Below are 21,124 nucleotides of genomic sequence, written 5' to 3'. Positions count from 1 at the left end.
GACAAGCTGATAAAGGTAATGTCCCCAACTTTTGCAAGTTCACTTATTGCCAGAAAACCTGATGCAAAGGTGACATTGACAACTGCTTCAAAGCAGGGTTCTTCTGCCCCTGACACTGCAAATCCACTTTAACTTGTCACAGAGATCTAATACAGTTTGTTTGCCAAATCAATATCTTTGGAACACTTGCTCCTCTCTGAGGTTTAGAAATGAATGCCTAGACCAGTGCAACTTGTTAGAGAGAAAATTTTGTCTGCTTTTTAGCCAAATCAATACGACTTCGAAGAATAATATAGTAAATCAATAGTAAATATCTTCTGGATTTATCTTATTGAAAACTGATTTACTATGCTGGCTCTTGAAGCATTCTATATTTGTGCTGTATTTAAATTAGACATTATTTCAGCAGACTGAAATATAGCTGCACATGACTTAGCAAAACGCATTCAATGCCTGTTAGAAGTATGGGTTGTGACTACAGTGCTCAACCTGCGCCTACTGCTGTGTAGTCTTACTGTAGGTGCTACCGTAAGCTGGCAGTTACCTCTTTTCATTGAATGAAGTGGTTCAATGAATCTCTACTTTGATCTGTTACAAGACATCGAAATACATACAGAAGTCTCACTCCCTAACAGGACTACACTGACAGTAAATGCAAAGGCAAGAATAAAAACAAAAAACCTTCATTACACTCACAGCACTTCAGTACACTTACCCACTCTTACACAAGTACACACCATGACCTCTGAGCTATTCTGACATACTCCCTCCAAAAGCCATTTTTTCTTAGGTCTACAGTGCTTGATAAATAACTTTCTGTGTGCTTCACCATCATGCTGTCCTACAGTCCAGGTATTATGCTTCTAAAGCAACATTAAACTCTGCAGAGTCACTCATGCTCCATCCCCAAACACCGCACTGCTCCTCTCAGGCCTACAAGTACGTTCAGGCCTACGTTCAGAAGCAATTGATTTTGTTGCTCTGTGGTATGTGCAAGAAATACTGCTAGAATGCAGCCTGGAGAGTATTTGGAAGGGTACTGAAAAACAAATCAGTAGAAAAAAACACAGGAGCTCTGGAAACAATTTTTTGTGTGACCTAAAATGGAAAGATGTTCTGAATAACACCCCTTGGAAGCAGATTGGAAAAAGCATATTTAACAAGGATTAAAAGATAAGAGATTTGAAGATGAGTTAGAGCCTGGAACAGAAATACTGAACACAAGTGTAATCCTAGCTCTGCGTTATCGTATGGCCTTCATAAAGTCAATTAGCCACTGCCTGGAGAAGCAGCTTCATGCTCTGGCTTGTCTTCCTCTGTATCGATGTAAGTGTTTAAGTTAGACTTAATATGTGCAAAGCACACAGAACACATTTGGAATGTTACTTTCCCAGAGTTTCAAGCAACACTGTTCTGCACACATGATGCCAATTGGAAGAATGTGACAAAAAATCCAATCCCAAAAGACTGAGACTTTAAATGCATATTTAGCACTACTGTATGCATGACTTATAAAAAGCATCCCATGAGGACGAGCTATATTGAAATTCAAGTCACAGTTCATATTAAGTCAGTTTATTGTTTTCCATCTAATAAGTGAATTACTTTAACTCAGGAACTGTTTGTACATTGAAATGCTATTTCTTTATGGATTTTTTTTTTATCATTATTACTATATCAAATATAGGTCTGGACAAAGAGTATACTGTAGTATTCAATAACTTTTTCTTTTTTTCCATCAGGAACAACAGAGAATGCTAAGGGAAAGGTAGATGCAGACTTCTTTGAAAGCCTGCAATTGTGTCACTACAGAATTTGTTTTTGCCTATGTCCTCCAAGCCATGCTTTAATACGAAATTAATTTTATGCCTGTATGATCATGATGTGACATTTTATTCCAACACAGACACCTGCATAACCTGTGGAAAGCTTATGAAAACCAGACTTTTTTCTCCCAGTGCTGCCAGATTATTGGAGAAAGATGTAAATTTAACTTACACTCATGCTCTTCAGAAGAAGCAGCACAGAATTTACAGAGTACAATGAGTACTGGAATAGCTTTAGCTCCTCCTACAGCTCCATGGTTGTGTCACAACCTTCATTAAGACCTGAGGTGCTCTCAAGAGCACTGGAAATCCATGCCACAAATACCAGTTCATTAAGAGTCGAATAGGGGTAAGCTTCCAAACAATGATATTCCTAATAAAAATCTGAATAGTTTAACACATTGCACTAGCTGTTCTGTGCATCTTTTTTGGTCTTTCAAGAAAGAAAAAGTCAAAGGACAGGCTCCATTCCTGTGCAATTTACAAGCTTGGAAACATGAGCATGCCTTTTCCATCTCTCATATAGATGAGATTTCAACCCAATCATTTTTAATGTATTACAAGAAATACAATTATTTGAATTGGTTTTTCATAAGCTATATCTTCATGAATATATTGCTTCAATTTTTATTACCTAAAAATAAACTATAGCCGAAAGAGGTGACAGAATAAAGAGTAAGTCATGGAATAAAGGGAGCATCTGCCAGAGGTGCTCCTGGTTCATCAACACAGAATTAAACTACTAAGTTATGCTAAAGGAAAACAACAACTACAACTTGAGCTCAGTACCAACTAAATATAGCATCCAAAGGGACACAGAGGGAATATCCTATCAAGATTGATAAGGATCTAATGTTTTCCACAATATTCTCTGAAGAGGAAACTATTTTCAGTAACAATTCATGTACAGTAATAATGCCAACAGAAAACAGTATAAAAGCATTTAAATGTGCAAAAGATTAAAAGATGGTCCTTCTATAAACATCTTTTATAGACTTTCCACCCATCCATCATCAGAGAGGTACAACACCAAGCCTATGCAACAGATCACTGATGGAAAAGGAGTATAATGGTCAGAAATAGAGCATAAGGACACACTACTATTTTGTTGTATTGGGAGTGTGCTTGCTTTAAGATCCAGTAAAAATAAAAACATGAAGTTGCAATACAGTACCTTCACTCAAAACATCTCAACTGCAATTGTTGTAACACAAAATGCAGTATCTGACTAGGTAGTGGTAATAGACGTAGTTTTCTCAAACCCGTAGTTTTGCCATACTTCATTCATATGTACGTACTAAATTCCAGACATGTCACATAGGTAGCTCACCTTTTAAAATTAGAGCTATACAATAATTTAATTATACTGTAAGTCTTACCAGTACGACTAAGTGCAACTTTATTTGGGGGGAAAAAAGACTTTTGAAATAGTGTTTTAAGTTGCTTGTGAAATACAGCCTTATAATGAAATCCTTCTTGTTCTCATGATATAGAACACTCTGCCAAGTCAAATGTTTAGAATTATAGCCAACAATTCTATTCTGTTTGTAGTACAGTAGTACAGTACATTTTCTGGCACATGCAATTTTTACTTTAATTATTTTATTCTGGGGAAAAGAGTACAGATTTATTACCAAGGTGGACACCAAAGGCAATATTATTATAGTTCTAACAGGTAAATAAACCAATACATTTCTTCAAGCCATAAAGCAACTAACTGCACTCAGAGAAAATAGATCTGAAGAACTGGAGCAGAAGAGTTCAGAGGGGAGTTACAATATCATTCTAAGAGCAAAAGGGCTGTATATTGCTCAGAGAAAATAGTTGACTTCCTTAATATCTACTCAAGTTCTAGAATACACCAGTAATCTGAATTAGTTAAAATTATATCTAATTTTGGTCAAATAATTTTCTCAACCTTACAATATATATATATTTTTTTTCAGATGTTTTCCCTCACTGACATTGGGATACAGCCTTAAATAGCTGATCCAAAGGGTTAAGTTGATTAAAATTATAAATGACAGTAAATATTCCTGAGTAAAGTAATCAAATATTTGAGTAAAGGGGGTAAAAGGGGGGGAGGGGGGGGAGAACAGGGTAGACTCATAGACTTGTAGAGTAAAAATTCTGTAGTTTTATTATAGTCATGATTTATCTGAAATAACAATGCAGTATCAGATCACAGAAGACAACATGAAATCTATCTTTCATATGTTTTGACATCTTAATGTTTTATACATCAAATTCAAAATATGTTCAGAAGCTCAGAAGGGGCAGATAAGATGCCATTCTATACATCAGGGAAATGGAGCCATTTCTGGATTGGTATAGCAGCAATTCAGCAGCACACATAAGTTTTTAAGGCAGGACATTAAGAATTACTGTTATTCATTTCAAATTGCTGCCGATAATTACAGAACTCAATTGCAGAGCTGGAAATACTCCAGATATGAGAGGTGCTAATACCTTTCATCTTACAAAAAAAAAAAATGACATGCTCTAACACTTTTAGTATACTGCCTTCTAGCACTACACTACGGCACAAATTTACAGCCAATTTGAAGAAAAGAGCAAGGCATCTTATGACAACATCATTACCAACAGAGAGGAAAATCTGCTTTAAAGTCACCCACCTAAGTAGATGGAACATCTACACATTTGTGAGGACAACAGAATTGCAGCCAAGATAGCTGGGTTACAGTGCCTTTCTGTCAAAGATAAATAGGTAAACAGAACCTTAAATTGAGAAAAAAAAAAAAAGTACTACCAACACTACAGAATTGCATTCAGCTTCTCATTTGTTTTTGTTGGTCTGATTTTTCAACTGAATTCAGCCCAGATTTCCAAATCACTTGCCGTAGTTCAGAAGGCATTGCTGTAAGAATCACACACTGTCAAAGAGAATAGAGCCACACCTCTCTTGCTTGGGCCTGCTCACTGCCTGAGCAATGACCTGAATAATGCGTTGAGCATTGCTTGGGTTTTCTAGAAAAGCACTGAGTTTGACTAAGCTCTTGATTTAATCTGGCTCAGCATACACTGGCAATACTGAAAACATGATTTGACCACAGATCTCTACCCGCACAACCTATTAGTCTAGACAGATCTTCTTCTTTGGATTGACTGTACTCTGCTTAAAGATCCTTACTCTTAAATATGCTGGAGTTTTCATAACAATGAAGAAAAAGCATTTTATTATAATCAAACGCTTAACCGTTATTTGCAAAATTGTACGTCAAATTTCAAGATTGTACCTCAGATTTGCTGTTGCAGTCCTAGCCATATGATCACTGCAAAGCTACTAAGTCACGTATAGAAAAAGGAAATGCTAGAAATAGGCAACTCAAATGCTCTTTACATCTACTGGTCCTAAAAATAAATAAATAAATAAATAAATAAATAAATAAATAAATAAATAAATAAATAATAAAATAAAATAAATTTTTAAAAAATTACTTGCTTTTTAAAAAGTAAAAACAAGTTAAGATCTTAATTACCAGAAGTCATGAGTCTCCTATGCTTCCTTTAAACTTATTCCATAACTGAGCAGTATCATGCAAATAACAACACTGATGTGCTACATAAGTTATGCTCTTGTGATCTGTAATGGCAGTAAATCACTAAAGAGATATTCAGATTAAAAAACAAAAAAAAAATAACACCAACATATAGACAAAAACACACAAAAAAAAAAAATTAATGGGGTTTGGGAATTGTAACTGTTTCATGATGAAGAACAATTGAGTTTTGTACTTATGGAAGATTAGTCTTCCATTGAGTTTTTCAACTATCATATATATATAGTTTAAACAAAGTTACTTACTCCTTTAGTAATAGCATTTCTTTCAAAACAAAGGAGGAATTTGAAGAAGAATATCCTAACATTTAGAATAGCTGAATTGTAAACAATATACATAAAATTTAAGGAAAAAAAAAAAAAAAAAAAAAAAAAAAAAAAAAAAAAAAAGCTTACAAAGCCAAGCCTTTAGATTAGGAAACATCCAAGTTAATGAATATCCTGCCTTATTCAGTGCAGAGAATGGCAGTTTGCTTAATGAGCAGCTCTTCAGTACTTGGTTTCTTTGTCATTGAACCAAAATGACTCCCTCTTTATTTATTGCAGTATTCTTGAGGCAGTTAGTTTTTCCACATAATTTTTCTTTAGCATTCATCAGTATTCTCTCCTACATTTTACCAAACATGGATTAGTATTGACTTCTCATACTATTCCCATGAGGCGAGGATCTGGTATTTGACATGACAACACTATTTGTTGCCACCCAATTCACGTATTATATTTTTTCAGGTACAATTTCACAGAAAAGAGCCTTTCTAACTACACAGCCCTGATTCATCAGAGGAGATGCATGCTGAATGAGACAGACATCTCACAAAAAGAATACAGGATTGTAATAGTCTATGTTATATAGTTGCACCAACACTCACCAGGGACATCAGCAGGGCTGGAATTCGGCCTGTAGCTTGACAACCAAAAAACCAGCAATAGCAGAGAGATCACAACATAGCTTCAAAAGATAGCAGTGATAATTTTTAAGATACCTACACCATTTTTCTACTACTATTCATCTCAAAATTCTTACCTATCTTGCAGTCCAGTATGGTATTTTTCTCTCATCTCATCTTTCCTGGTTCCCATTCTGCTGTTTACTCAAATCTGCCTTCCAGTTCTAATCAGCACTTGATTTTTCATCTACGTCCTCAGTCTTTCTAAGACTGCTTGTTCCCATACTAATGGCTTTCTCCTTTTTTCCTCAGACTTGTTACCTACATCATTCCTCCTGTACTGCATTACCACATTATTTCTTGTGGTTCTGATTATGAGTTTCTTTAGCCTTTTATTTTTTAAAATAAAATCTCTAGCCTTCATAAAAAATAGAGCTGACAGCACCAAACATAACTTTGTTATTATTAATAGAAAAGCCACAGGTTATGGTGGCTATAGTTTCTATAGTCACTCCCACCCCAGCAAACTTTGTATTTTTAAGGTTGGGTTATGTGCTCATATATTAGCAAATTCATTTCAGAAACCACACAGACGATCACAGAACAACACGGTTTTAACACTTTTACATTGCTTTCCAAAGCATGAGGAGCCAAGCTAACTGAGCAGAGACTGGCTTGAACTATTCCCTACTACTGGAGTCCTGCAAATACAACTGAAATAATATACTGGGGCCAAACATTAAACAGCAAAAGATGCTGACTGAAGCCACGGGTAAAAATTAAAGGGCACATACTACTCTAAGTACAGTAAGAAAAACATTAAATCAAAAGCAATTAGGAGTTTCATCCTTCAGATACCAATTGAAATTTATTATACTCGAGCAACGTTTAAGTGGTCTCAGCAACTTTTAAGGAAAACAAATACTACTAGAACTTGCATTTGGACTCGTACTTTTTCTCTAAGTCAAAGAAAATCACAGATGTCTATCTAAACGCAAACCTAAGCTCTTCATAGTTCAAACAGGTAGGACTAGTAGAACAGTATACAATTAGAGGTCAGAATTGGGCACACCACAAGCATTTTCTATTTGTTATTAATAGCTAGATTACACCCTAAACTATTATTGCAACACTGTTATTATTTAACACTGCTCTGACAAGCAATTCAGTGAACCTGTTAGTATTATTACATAGAAAGCAAGTTCACAACAATAATAAAGCTGTATCTTCATTAACCGTATAATTCTTTTTTTAATATAAAATGACAGAAAACCATCTTCTTCATTCTTCTCATTCACCATACAATTGAAAAACTGACTTATGCAAGACATCAGGTAGTGACATAAAATGAATGTAAGGATCCTAGTTTCATTTTCAGTTATAAAACATGGAAACTCATCTCTGACAGAGCAGAACAAAATCTAGCCGGGAGAGTAATTTTTCAAACATCTAGCCATAAAAATAGAATGATCAACCATATTTCAAACCCAATCATTAATAATAGAATGATTTTGTTCCCAAAAAGTACAGGTTTTATGAGACTATTTGAGATTTCACAATGGAATCTCTATCAAATAACAGTTTTACCCCACGTACTACATACATATGCTTCCCTGCTTGGCATGCAATTCATTTAGCATTACAAACACATTTCTAAGTGTATAGCCAAGTTTACTGCTACATCAGAAAAGTGTTTCCAGTATTTTCCAGTACACCTTGGGAAATTTCTTGCCATTCAGCAACTACATATTCAAAACACAGTGACTGTTACACCTCAGCTAGGTAGACAGGTGTAGGTTTATGGAAGCATTCTAAGAAACACGGAGCATGTTTTTTTGCTGGTTATTACTGTAAAGAAGGAAAGAATGATACTACACAGTTCTACTCTATGTGACTTTTAATGTTTTATCTAAAGTTGGTATCGTCAACTTTTATACATGATGATGTTCATAACAATTCACTGCAAAGCTAAGAAGATATATTACAGAAAACTATTCCGTATATCTGTAAAATACTTGCATCTGAATGTGAAGACATTTACAATGAATGGAGGGAGAGGGAAAGAAAACGAAGTTAAAGTTGGAGAGTAGTCTAATCAATGAGCCAAACAGCCACTGAATTTGCTTAGAATAGCAATTATTTTATCACCTAAGCATCCTGCTTCAGCCGCATGTTAAAGTCCTATTCTATGGCCAAAGGAAGAAGTTATTTTGTAGGCTCATATTGCTATTAGGAGAATATGCAGAGTGTGGGGAGACACTTTGCACAAGGGCTGGCTGTCATCAATGAGTTAACAACTTTTGCAGTGGTGTGGTGTGAAAGATAGTGAACTTGAAGTGGCATTTCCCCAAAAGCTGTGTGGTCACATCCTGTGACCCATAGATGATAAAGAAAGACAAAGGTTTTGTGAGCATATTATTGACACCTAAGTCTGATTTGTCTGAGCAATTCACCTTGAAGCTAGCTGCAGACAGCAAAAATGAAGTAAGAACCATGAGGTGGAGCTGCAATTTCTTTTTGCTGCTTTGCTTGGCAAGTCCTTCCAGGATGACTCAAGCCAATCTGTCTGATCATACACACCATTCATATTTGCACATCCAGTCACATTCTTCCTATAAAGCTTCAGAAAAGAGGCTCTGCCTTGTCAAGAGTTGTATCCTGTCTGGCCAACAGAAAGGGAATTATGTTGATCAGGTAGAACTGTAATTAAAAAGATACAATAAATCTTGTCCCACATATATTTCTAACTACTGGTTAAAACTGAACAGTAACAGTCATCTCCAAAAGGCCAAAGGAAAAACTGCTCTGGGATTGAATCTGCTATTCCTTTATTTTGAAATAAATGGTCAATACCCGAGCTTCACTGACATCAGTAGAAAAGCTCCTATTGACCTATGCAGAGCATGGATTTTAGCCAACAAGTCCGATAGCACATTAGGTCCCATTTGTCTTGAAGAACTTCATTGAAAGAATTATCAAAAACAATTAAAGCAGCCTGGCTAAAGCCATGGTAAAGATGCAGCATGGATGCATCTGACATGTCTGCAAAGCTAGATAAAGGCTTGTGTTCTAGGAAACAAAACCAGCAGAACTGAGCAGTAATATTTCAGAGATAAGAGTGTAATTTGAGTATCAACACTTTCAGGGAAGGAGCAATTAAGAGAAATATTGAAGTGCCTAAGAAACAGCTTTGTGAATCCTTATGTCAGACTTCTAAACAAGAGAAAGTGGGTTTTACATAGCACAAGAAAGATCAGCTTAGATAGGAAACCAGCTAGTGGGAAGGAAACAAGTGTACTGACATTATCTTAGATATTTGAGTACAGCGCTGGATATTTTTTCAGAAAACTAAGCCATGCTATGCAGTTTAGCGTAAAACATTGTGTTCTCCAAAACTGAAACATATCCCACTCTTTTTAACCGTCATAATTTTTGTGTTTGAATGACTATGTGGCAGTTACTTATAGGAAAATATATACTCTTCTCAAAGCATTTCTCATTAAAGTATGCCTAGCTGAGTACTGGCACAAAAAAGAGATGAAAGAGTACTGGCACAAAAAAGATAAAAATTAAGTCAATTGAGTTACAGACTGCAGTTTATTCAAAACAGGTACTGTACACCTTTCCTAGACATGTCCCCAACAACAACAACAACAAAAGATTGCTTTCATTTTTTGCTAACTTGCTGGTTTTGTTTTATTTTGAACAGATTAGGCATCTTTATCACCCCAAAAAGAGCATGCTGATCTCTTCACTACCTAAAAATAAAAACTTACATATAAAAATGCATTATTGTGGCAGTTTGTTTAAGAAGCAGAAGACTTTATTGCTTCAAAAGATCATGCAGTTATTTGTGTGATCTCAGTGGAAACAGGCTGAGCTTTTAACAACTAAAGACAAAACTAAATTCTGACATTCTGTTGAGCTAACTAGCTTACCTTAACATATCAAACTATGTAATGTCTTAGACAATTCATCACAAGCATACTGTTGGGTCCAAAAAGTCTCAAGTAAGGCAATTTCTACCAATTACAACATACATGTACTAAAAAAATAATAATAATAATAATAAAAAAATAAAGTTGCTGAATGCTGGAAACAGTTTACGAGAATATGAAAAAAAAAAATTAAATGTGACATGTTGCAAAAGCAAAAAGAAAAGGATTCTATTATGTCACTACCAAACTTCTCTAAATATTTCTATCACTGCAGTTAGGACTATTTCTCTGGATTACAAGATATTCTCCAAGCCAAAGTTACTACAGTAGCTGAATTTACCACTGAAAAGATTTGTCTTGGTTCCTAAACGTGCTTTTTTAAATTCTGAGTACTAACTAGCTAAGAAAGTAAGGAGAGCATTCTTAGAAACTGTAGTTGCTTATTTAAGTACTCTTTTCTACTTGTTGTCTATGAGCGTGCTCAAATGAAGATATTATACTCTAGTTATACTAAAGCCTGCAACTATATCATTTACCTACAGCAATTTATTCAAGGTTTCATCATCGCACTGCTTTGAAGCTGAAAATGAAAGAGTTTACATTTAATGAAGACCATCTGAAGTGTCCCCATTGCAGCTGCAGGCTCTGTAGAAACTGTAGTGCAGGAGGCAATATGCTGTATTGTAATGCAGATTTGCTTAAGAGTGCATCTGCAGCAACAAGATCATTTCCCATGGTCTTCACTGTATTTCTTCTATTATTCATAGAACACAATGTAAATGAAGCTATAAATTTTAGCACATACTAAATGTAGAAAGATAATGGAAATTGTGAATTATGAATGAATCACTGTTATTGTGATTCCTCAAGGATTCTGATGTAGACGATTATATGCATGCAAAGACACTGTAGCTAGATTTCGTTATATTGATCTTGAAAAATGATTTTAAGAATATTATAATTAATATACAGAATTCAGAGATTTGTTTTTCATGACAATGCTAAATACAACTAACCGTCAAAGGCAATTACATATCAATGCTACCTAGGGGCAGGCAAGCATACTTGTATTTAGGATTACTGAATTGGGAAGAGAAAGATAATAGCTTGCAAAAATGTGTTTCCCAGCTACCCACATGTGTTCTTTCACATTTAAATAAGCCACAGGCAAAGTTTATGGCGCATTTTGTAGTGAGCACATTCATATGCCAAGTAATAAGCAGTAAGATAGGGGCTTTTTTGTATAGGGTGGCTGGAAGTAGTTTCTTTAAATGGAAAAAGTATTCTTTTGCAAATTGCACAAACAAGCAACCTACAAATATCAGTCTATTTGCCAGATTTATTACGATAGCAAGAGGTATTAATTATTATTCTTACCCATTAAGAACAGTTCTGTTGGTGATATGACCAAATTCAAGAGCTGTTTTGATTCAAACATGTTTGGAAATTAGTAAAATTATTCACTAAAATTGCTCTAGCTATAATCAACATCATCAAAACACTTGCAAAACCTTAGGGCAAGTCTGGATCGCACCAGATATAAACAGTAGCAGATGCATATTAAAATGGATTGGATCCTCAATTTCTCATCCATTTCTGAATCTCTGGAACCTGGATCATTTCTCAGAACAACCTTTACTCTATTTGTAACTACAGAGCAATTGACTGACTGTCATCTAAGTAAACTTGTTGACTTAAATACAATTATTCATCTAGGAAAGGGATAAACAAGACATTTCTTAACAATTTATTACTGCATGTGCCTGTGATCTATACCAAACATCTGCACCGTTTTGTGCATTTCTGGGTCACAGACTTCAGTTACCAGGCAATGCAGGCACCTCACATATTCCTGAATTCATTAGCTAAGTATTAAGGGCCTCTGAATCCTTTCCCATTCTTCCACATTCGAATCCACACAAAGAAGTGAACTCTGAAGAGAAGTAAGGGTTAATCATGAAATCTGTGCACCTCTTTATACTCAGCACAGTCTCTTTAAGTTTAGGCTAAAGCGTATATGGCCAACATGTAAAAAGGCTTTGACACATTCTGCTATGGAAAAAAGTAGGATATGAAATAATGACAGCTTGAAATATGAGTTCTAAGGACCATGCGCACACAGGAAATAAAAAACAAAACCAAAACCAGAGTAAACAACTACCTGTACTCAAGTAGTTCCACCAAACTTGAAAATAAGTTCCCAAATGAGAGCACCATTAACTGTAAGATATATACTATGTTTACAGAATTAAATATAAACAAACTTCAGATGACTATTAAGGATTCCTAATATTTGGAGTACTAGATTTTTTTTAAATGTGTATTAAACTTGTTTGCATTAAGATTTTTACCGTATTACTTAACATTTTCATTTCTAGAAAAAGCCAGTTTCACTGTTCTGTTGCATATTGTTGGATGTTCCATGCACATCTATTCTTCACTTTTCTTCATTATTGACCAGCAGAGCTGTAGGACTCTAACAACCTGCAACATGCCCATGGTGGTCCCCAGCTTCTGACAGCCTGACTGGCTGTCAGGTCCAAGACCAAGGGCCAACTCCAACTGACTGGGACAGAAGGGGACACACTGCATGAGGAGCTGGTATCACCACTGCTCTATCAAGGACGTTGGCTCACTCCAGTGGACATGCATTCAAATCTGTAGACAGCTGAAGGGCCTTTGCTGTTGCTGTTAGCTCACACGTATCTCCTAGAAACCCCTAAAGACCCTTCCCATTCCAGGAGGTCTTCAGAGTGTGTCACAGCATCTGTCAGAGCTAAAACTGCCAAGTGAGCCAGGCAGACGGGCTGCAGGCCCAGCCTCCATGAGCTCAGCACCACAGCGCTCCCCTCATGCCAACTGCCCCCTGTCCTGGAAGCCACATCCTCTCCTAGAAGGTGGGGCCACTTTCATAGCTCTCCCACACAAGACCCCTACAGCCTGTACAGTTCAGAAACCTTGTATACTAAAGAAAATTAAATGATTGCTTCCAAAGCATCTTTGGTATCTTTTAATCAATTAGAGGGGAAGAACTTTAGGAGCCAAACAAGAGCAGCAGTAATTCTTCACTATTTCCTGCCCGTGGCATTCATTACAGCTATAGAGGAAATGACTACACAGAACATGGATTATGTATCACTGTATAAACATGTCCTTTGATCTGGTATAGGCATTACATTACTTTCACATACATTACATACATCAGCTTTCAGAAGTAACATTTAAAAAAAAAAATGTTTACTTGCAAGGGCTCTTCTGAAGTTAAACTGGGATGAATAGGCAATTAAAGTTCAGAAACAGATGTAATTAAAAACACTTTCAAGTAGTTTTGTACATGGTTAAGTGATTCTCACCATATGAACTTTAAAACTGTTGTGCATAATAAAGAGAATAACTCTGAAGGGAGCACATGGTTTCTTGTCTCTATCAGTCAGGGGGGTTGTTAATGCCTACTACAGAACCAACTGTCCTGATGGCACAGTTGTTTGTGTTTTCCTTTTTGTTTGGTTGTTTTTTGTCCTCATCACCAGATGTATCAGGATTTAGAGATACACTTAACCACGTTTCAGAAAAGCACCTGATGTTTTATGAAGTCAATTCTATATTAATGCTATTCAAAAATCAAAATTCTAGCACCAAACAGCGAGCTTAGTTTTGGTTCTCAAGTGACAGTCAACTCAAGAGCAGGCTAGACCAAATCCTCAAACCCAGACACCATTTAGCTCTAGCAAAACTTATTCTCTACCAATTCTGTTGTTCGTGTTATTCTGTGTAACTGATCAACAGGAAGCTTCAGTATGCATACCAGCCTCAATTAAAGATTGATACAAAGACAAGTGTCTGCAGATTTTTATTTCATTTAAGTTCAGCACATTCTTTAAGTGTGCAATTTTCCTTCCACTCAGTATGAAAAGACATACTTGATTTTATTTTTATTTAAAAAAAAATCACAACAACAACATCTAAGTATGAAGTTGGTTGCTACCACTTTTTGAACTTTTCTCAATGTCAATTCATTAAGACAGAGGAAAATTTTTAAAAGAATTAAAGCACGGTTATTTATTTGAAGTTGAAGCCCTGTTGACAAAAACGTTCTCTGATAACATCAAGATTGATGATGATCACACACCATTTGTGTTGAAGTCAGACAAATGAAATGCTTAAGAAGAAATCCAAGAAAGAGTTACACACCTCTGGTGAGTTCAGTAGTCACAAGGACACAACACACCAAGTGAAGTCCTGGTCATCAAGTATTAACAGTTACGTGGTCAGTGCACAGCTTCTGAAGGAATCTGTTGTTAGGATTTGATTATTGTGTATTTCAATGCGTTTAAACAGCTCTCCTGAGAAAAACATTAAAGATAATGGTCTCCAGAAGCCTGTATGTTAGGCACTACCTTTTCTGGTGGTTTATGAGGAAGCCAAATGACAAATATAAGTTGGTATGTCAAAGATAATATGACACAGCAATGACCGGGAGCAGAGCGTGGGAGTCCTAACTACCTCCTGATTAAAAAGTTACTTGCCATCTGTTGAGCTTTAGAATAAAATTAAAAAAGGTCCTGTGCTTCCAATGGTGCTTCAAAACTAAGCCTCTGCTCCAACAGTAACCTGTATTTTATAAATCTAATTTTATGTATTTACAAATAGTGAGTCACAAACAAAGTTTAGTTTTCCAAGGCAGATACCCATTTGCACCCCAATAAGTCTTAAATAGGGTGTATTTTGACCAGTTAGATAATAAAAACGAAAAAGGCAGTATTACAACAGAGCTGCTGTTACCAGAATTTCATTTTATAGCATTCTCAAATTTAAATTACTCCACATACTGCTGTAAAAACATTGTTCTATTACTAACATTCTCAGTGTGCTTTTGTTTTACGTATTTTGCCATTTGTCCATAGAAATCCGTTTTGTAAAACATATTGGCAGACTTGTAAAAGGTGATTTATGGTACCATTTAAGCATTTATCACTTGCTATTCATTATTGCAGCTACACGATTCTTATGGGCTACAAAACACTAAGCATCTCAGCACTGCAAACTTTTTTTAGTTTAGGAGGGTTCATTATTTTTCAGACAAAATATTATTTTAGTGGCTTGTTTATTAACAAGTCCATCTACAAATGTACATCTACAAATGATCTCCTAATTCCTCGTTATTCATCAGCATGACAAACCCTTAGGTATTAATCTTGAAAAAAATACAGCTAAATAAACTTTAAGCATGAAAATAGCTTCCAATTTTCTCTAGAGATGTATAGAACTGTATACTAATTGTTTTTTTCTTTCAAAATTTGAAGTGATAGTTTTAACTACAAATTTGTATAGCTAGCAAAATAAGTCTTTGTTGGTTTTTTGTTTCTTTGTTTGAAATAACCCTTCCCTAGGCCCCAGCTCTGTATAGCAGTAATTTTGCTTTTTCTACCCATAACAGGTAGTTTAATAAAATCCATCACTTCTTCAAACTTCTCCTTATTTTTATGCATGGGCCATAGTAGCTAGAACAGGACAATCAATGCTTTTCTATCAGCCCAACCAGATTAACTCCATAGACGCTACCAACACTAACTAGCGAAGCAGCCACCAGACAGCAAACCCCTAGTATAACAGCCTTCAAAACTGCAAACAGAAAAATTACTTCAAAGTAATTACTACACATGCAAAGTTCAGAATTCAATATTAAAAGGCTGACCAAGTGCAAAATAAAGGTTCTCAAGTACTTCCAAGTTTAATGACATGTAAAAAATGATGGCACCTCAACACACCACAAGTCACTGTACATATTAAAAATCTTTCTTCTGTGCAATCCCACTCAGAAAACTCTGCAGAACCCTCTGAAAATACATACCTGCTCTGTCAAACACATGACCTGAAGGCACCAAAGAGTAAAAAATAAAAAAAAAAAAAGTGAAACCTCCCTCATAAGAACCCTGCACACTAGATTTAGAGATAGATGGCATTTGGCTTTTGTTGGAATTACAGGTGTTCATTCAAATAATTGAGCATGATGTTTGCTATCATTTGAAACTAACATCAGTAAGATATTAGAAGACACCTCCAACTGTACTTGCAAGAAAATCAGTTTGGTTTATGGGAAAAGAAGCTATTTACTTACAAAACTGATGGATAAAATCTCCTTCTAATTTTTTCATGCATGTGTCATGCGTGCATTAAGTTCTATGAGCAAACATTTCAAGACCTATTTGAGGTTGCTGAGCTACAACAAACTAAACTAGCATGTTGTTTACAAATCATCTACTTAAAAGCAAAGTAATGAATAGTTAGGGGCATCATAAATCACTCACATAAATGTTAAACTGATCAAGCATAAACATACATATCACAAAAGCAAACTGACAAACATATATAACCAGGAATTTGAAAAGCTTTTTTTTTTTTTTTTAATTTAAATATTACTTTTCACATTAATAACTAATCAAAATATTAAAATAAGCAGTAGTAACAGTCACCAACTAACACTTGGTTTTAATAATTTTACCTGGGGGCAGCCACTGAAAGCCCCTGTCAATCAAGCACTTGGTTTGGTTTGTACCAGCTGCCACACAATCCCTAACCCCTTTCTTCTGCGCACAGGATAAAGGACAACCATAACTTATATAAATACCTTAAATTGAAATACTTCCTCATCAAATACAAATTGAGTTTTCAAAGATATAAAAAAACAGAAAGTTTGAATGAAGAGTGACAAGACAATTGTGAAAAAAAATACAGGGGCAAAAAGAAATGACTAAGAGAAAACTGCTAAGATGTAGTAAGTATTTCTAATAGCGTGCAATAGAAACCAGTTTTTAAATCTTTCTTTGTCTGTGATAATCTTCAAAGCCTCTGTTTTGAAGCCAAATAAAATCCCAATCTAGCACTAAAACAGAATAACAAAAACTAGGACAGAAGTCTAAATGCACAGAAGAGTTCATTTTGTTTGAAGCAAAAAAAAAAGATAACACAAATCATCCAATTAATTTCTTATGTTGGACAGAAGCAGTGCTGCAAGGGGCCTCAACACACTTAGGTATTTTAGCAGGTGAGCAAGTGTAACTGTGCACATGATAAAAAAAAATCTGTACAACAAAAGCATCTGAAAAATGATGTCCCACATTCCCACACATTTTAAACTCAAAATCAAAAAAAAAAAAAAAAAGTTATCATATACATATTCGTTACACTTCAAGTTGGAAGTAGAATGCTGAGAAGGGATGATGAATCACTGTTCAGAAGCCTGGATCTCAGGATGAGGATTTAAATGTTCTTTCCAAAAGGGCTCATTGTCCTGACATGATTTTTTCTTTTTTTTCACTTTGACTTGAATACTTCATTGATTTATTTTCAGTTATACTAACTTAACTTTGTTTTTGTGGTATTTTTTTTAATGCTGAAGATACTACAGTAGAGTCAGGTACTGTGGCTTACTTATTTTTCCATTAAGCAGTCAAACTCTAGATACTTGAGAATCCAGGTGGAATTAACCAGTCAATCCAAACCTGGATTCACCTTTATTAGCCTTTGCCTTTCATTTAAATATAATCCACTGAGAATTTTAACTACAATTACTGTTTGCACTTACAGTGGAGGGACTTTACCTTCATCATACCCTTCTAGTCCACAGATGTGTTACATGACAGTAGTAGTATACACACTAACTGAATGCATAAGCAGGAAAATGTTTTCCTTCAAATGTAGCTTGGTGTTTGTATCTTGGGATCTCTGGACCTTCTTCATGTCTTATCCTGTAGTTGATGAAATTGCAAGCTGAGAATGTGAATTATGCAAGAAAAGGGTATCATAGGGAAAACAATATTTAAAAGCAACTCAAAAATCATGCAAGTACTATGAAATTCAGAATTTGGTTAAGATTTAGATTTGGTTATATTCTCTGCAAGGATATCTTCCTTTGGGGAAGAATCCACATCTGCACAGAGGTGAACCCCCCTTCCTGTTCTGTGTACTTTTTCAATAAACCTTATTCCCCTGACTTCAGCAAAGGCTGTTTAGCAATAGGAAGTTCATGTAGAGCCATTGCCCCACATGACCCACATAGGTCTACAAGAGTTAACATCATTTAGGTCACATCCTGCACAATCAGCATTAAAACATCTAAAACCTTACAGGTTATTCTGTAGTAATGCACCAGACCTTTTCCCCATTGGTAACTCTCACATCCAACTTCTTGCTTAATAGTTGCTGTCTCTGGATTGCTACTCACCACTTGACTCATTTCTGATCCCAGTTCTATTGCTGGCTTTCCTAGCAGTTGCTCCAGTGTGTTTTTTATAAGTAACACACAGCAGAGAATCTGCCTGTGATGTGGAAACTACAATCTCTAAAGAACCCATACAAAAAATACTTAGGCACCTTTCTATTTTTGTATAAATATAAAATAGCAGTGTCTTGAGATTCTCTAGCTCATCAACCATTGCAGGATGACTGAGTGGCTGCTAGAGAACTTCAAGAATACCTTGACATCTTGTTAAAAGCTTCTGATTTGCTGCTTTGGAAACAAATGGCTTCCTTTATAAAGGTTTACAGCTTCATCCTTCTGCATACTATACCAAGTGGCTACAAGTCTATGCTATCGTACCATCCAACGTATACTTTGTGAAAATAATTTTCTACTTCAGCTGATTTTAAACCAAGTCTCAAAGGTATTCTAATATATCTGGCTCAAAGTATGATTTTTTGCCATGTTACTCACTGCTGACAAATTACTTAACTGGGAAGATTAGAAAAAAACCATTTCATCTCCATTCTCCAGTCTTTCCATTCCTAGAAGGCTTGTCAGGCTAAGAAATAACTATGGGGAGCCCCCTGTTAAAATGCTAGCAGTGATGATACACATTAATTTTCTCCACTGTCTCATGAGTGTCTTCATGCCGAGAAGAGAATCATAGTTTACATATTGATGAGAACAGCATAAAGATACTTCCCTGTAGCTTTACATGGGCAGTATACAAGAATAGGACCGCAGGGTTCCCCAACTCTCACCTGAAGTTTCTGTGCAGAAAGGGACACATTTATAACCCCCTACTGCTACAAAGAAGAAAATAATCTGTTCTCCATGCCCACCATGAACAGGACTAGTAATGGGTTTAAATTACAATGAGAAAGCTTCAGTTTAAATGTGCACAAAACCCCTTCTATTAGCAAAGACTAGAAGGGATTGCCTGTGGAGACTTCAGTCTCTATCATTTCTGATCTCTGAGAGTAGCTTCGACAAACATCTGTCCTAAATCTTGAGCTTTGAACTGTCCAATACATTAAGCGTGGCAAGGTTCCAAATAAGCTCTCCAAACTGATGAGCTCTCCTGCAGTTTACATATGCAATGCTATTCAAGCTATATTAAAAGCTACTTCGCAGCAGGTACAATATTAAAATCTGAATTTTATTTTATTATCAGTCCTGAAGGAATGTGAAATACATTAAAATAGCGTTGTGGGCTTGATTAAAACCAAGCAAAGATCCATCATCACTTTGTAACTTCCAAAATTCTACCTATGAACTCAGCAGCAATGAGTTGTACCTACAAACTCCATACACTGAGGAATAATTTGCCATCAGTTCACAAAAGCTGAGTTTGACCAACAATAGCATCATAATTGTTATGACCACTATATCAAATAGTCAGCAAATAGACACATTAGGTAAGAGAACAAAGCAAGATGAATTTACTAATCTTTATTTTGAGATTACGTTGGGAAGCTGACTAAAACACACAAACTTACTTGAATAGAAAAGTGAAGGAAGGGTACATGAAAGTAGCTTAACTACTTGATTAACATATAGATGCTGTTGTTTATCCCTGTAGTCCAGTGCAATAGCAAAAACACACCCAGAAATCTGAAGCACAACACAGACCCCTTCCAGAGGGCATGAATTTGACTTACCACCATCTGTGACCACGAAGACTTTCTGGAGTCGGGTATTTAGCAATTCCTTTATAAATATTACTAGACAACAGCTTTGCAGCACAGTGACCATTAAGATCTTGATCAAAAAATCCTTATTAAAATTACAATGTTTAATACAGTAAGAATCATTTATTTTTTTTTCTAACAGGCAAAAGAGCTAAAATTTTTGCAGAGTACCTCAGCACAGCCCTTCACAGCTGAAGTCAGTTTTGTAGTTGACCAACTATAGGCTACTTTGCACTCTGTAAGCTGAAAGAAGCACAAATACAGGAATTTGGGAGAGCAAAAAGTGCTTGTGTTCAGGTAGACTTGCTGCAAGACTTGTTAACGTGGGGACGGTGAGCAGGTTGTTCCATTTGGCCCATCTGTTGTACTCAAGGTTGATTAAATTTGGGGAGGACAAAAACAGAGTGAGGTCCATCTTCTAGCATCGTATACTTGGTACCAGGCAAGCATAAGGGACAGGAGAGGATTTCACTAAGAAAGCTAAACGTTTTTCAATAGATTTCTTATTTGCCTGTTGACCACAGAAGCAACACACAAGGGAACAACCTGGCATTTTGATTTTGAACTTCTCTTCCCCTGTTTGTGACCTGCACTGGGGTTAACATTGTGTTATTCTGAGACTGCATCCAGAAGCCCCACAGGTCTTTAGACTTGTACAAAAAGAATATGTATTAAGTCAACATCTTCCCGATTGCATTCAGCTTACTGTTTAAATGCTCAGATGTAAACACACACGCGTTACTAGCTGAACATGGCTTAGTGGCCTGAAATTTAACCTTCTTCAATAATTTCACTGGTATATTCAAATAAGGACACGGGGATGAGTTGTAAAGCCAGTAATATGCTTCAGCAAATGCTTTTCAAAATAATCCATTGTAAACAAAAAAAAAAAAAAAACATACAGGACTGCAGCTCTGCAGCACAATTAACAGGAAGCACAGAGATCTAGAATGAGAACCA

At 35.8% G+C, this 21,124-nt stretch overlaps 2 long non-coding RNA genes across 4 annotated transcripts in view; one reads left to right on the top strand and one right to left on the bottom strand.

Moving 5' to 3' along the window:
• The window catches only part of LOC311443324, an 83,285-nt gene that overhangs the window by 37,217 nt on the left and 24,944 nt on the right, over positions 1-21,124 (bottom strand). The window lies entirely within an intron of this gene.
• On the top strand, positions 1,260-14,064 carry LOC311443493. The gene is made up of 2 exons (XR_014697289.1): positions 1,260-1,326; positions 12,696-14,064. It is a non-coding gene; the product is annotated as an uncharacterized lncRNA (long non-coding RNA).

Source organism: Aythya ferina, assembly GCF_964211825.1.
Source record: "Aythya ferina genome assembly, chromosome: 12".
Lineage (NCBI taxonomy): Eukaryota > Metazoa > Chordata > Aves > Anseriformes > Anatidae > Aythya > Aythya ferina.
The sequence above is the reverse complement of the archived record's forward strand: the minus strand, read 5'-3'. Positions and strand labels throughout refer to the sequence as shown.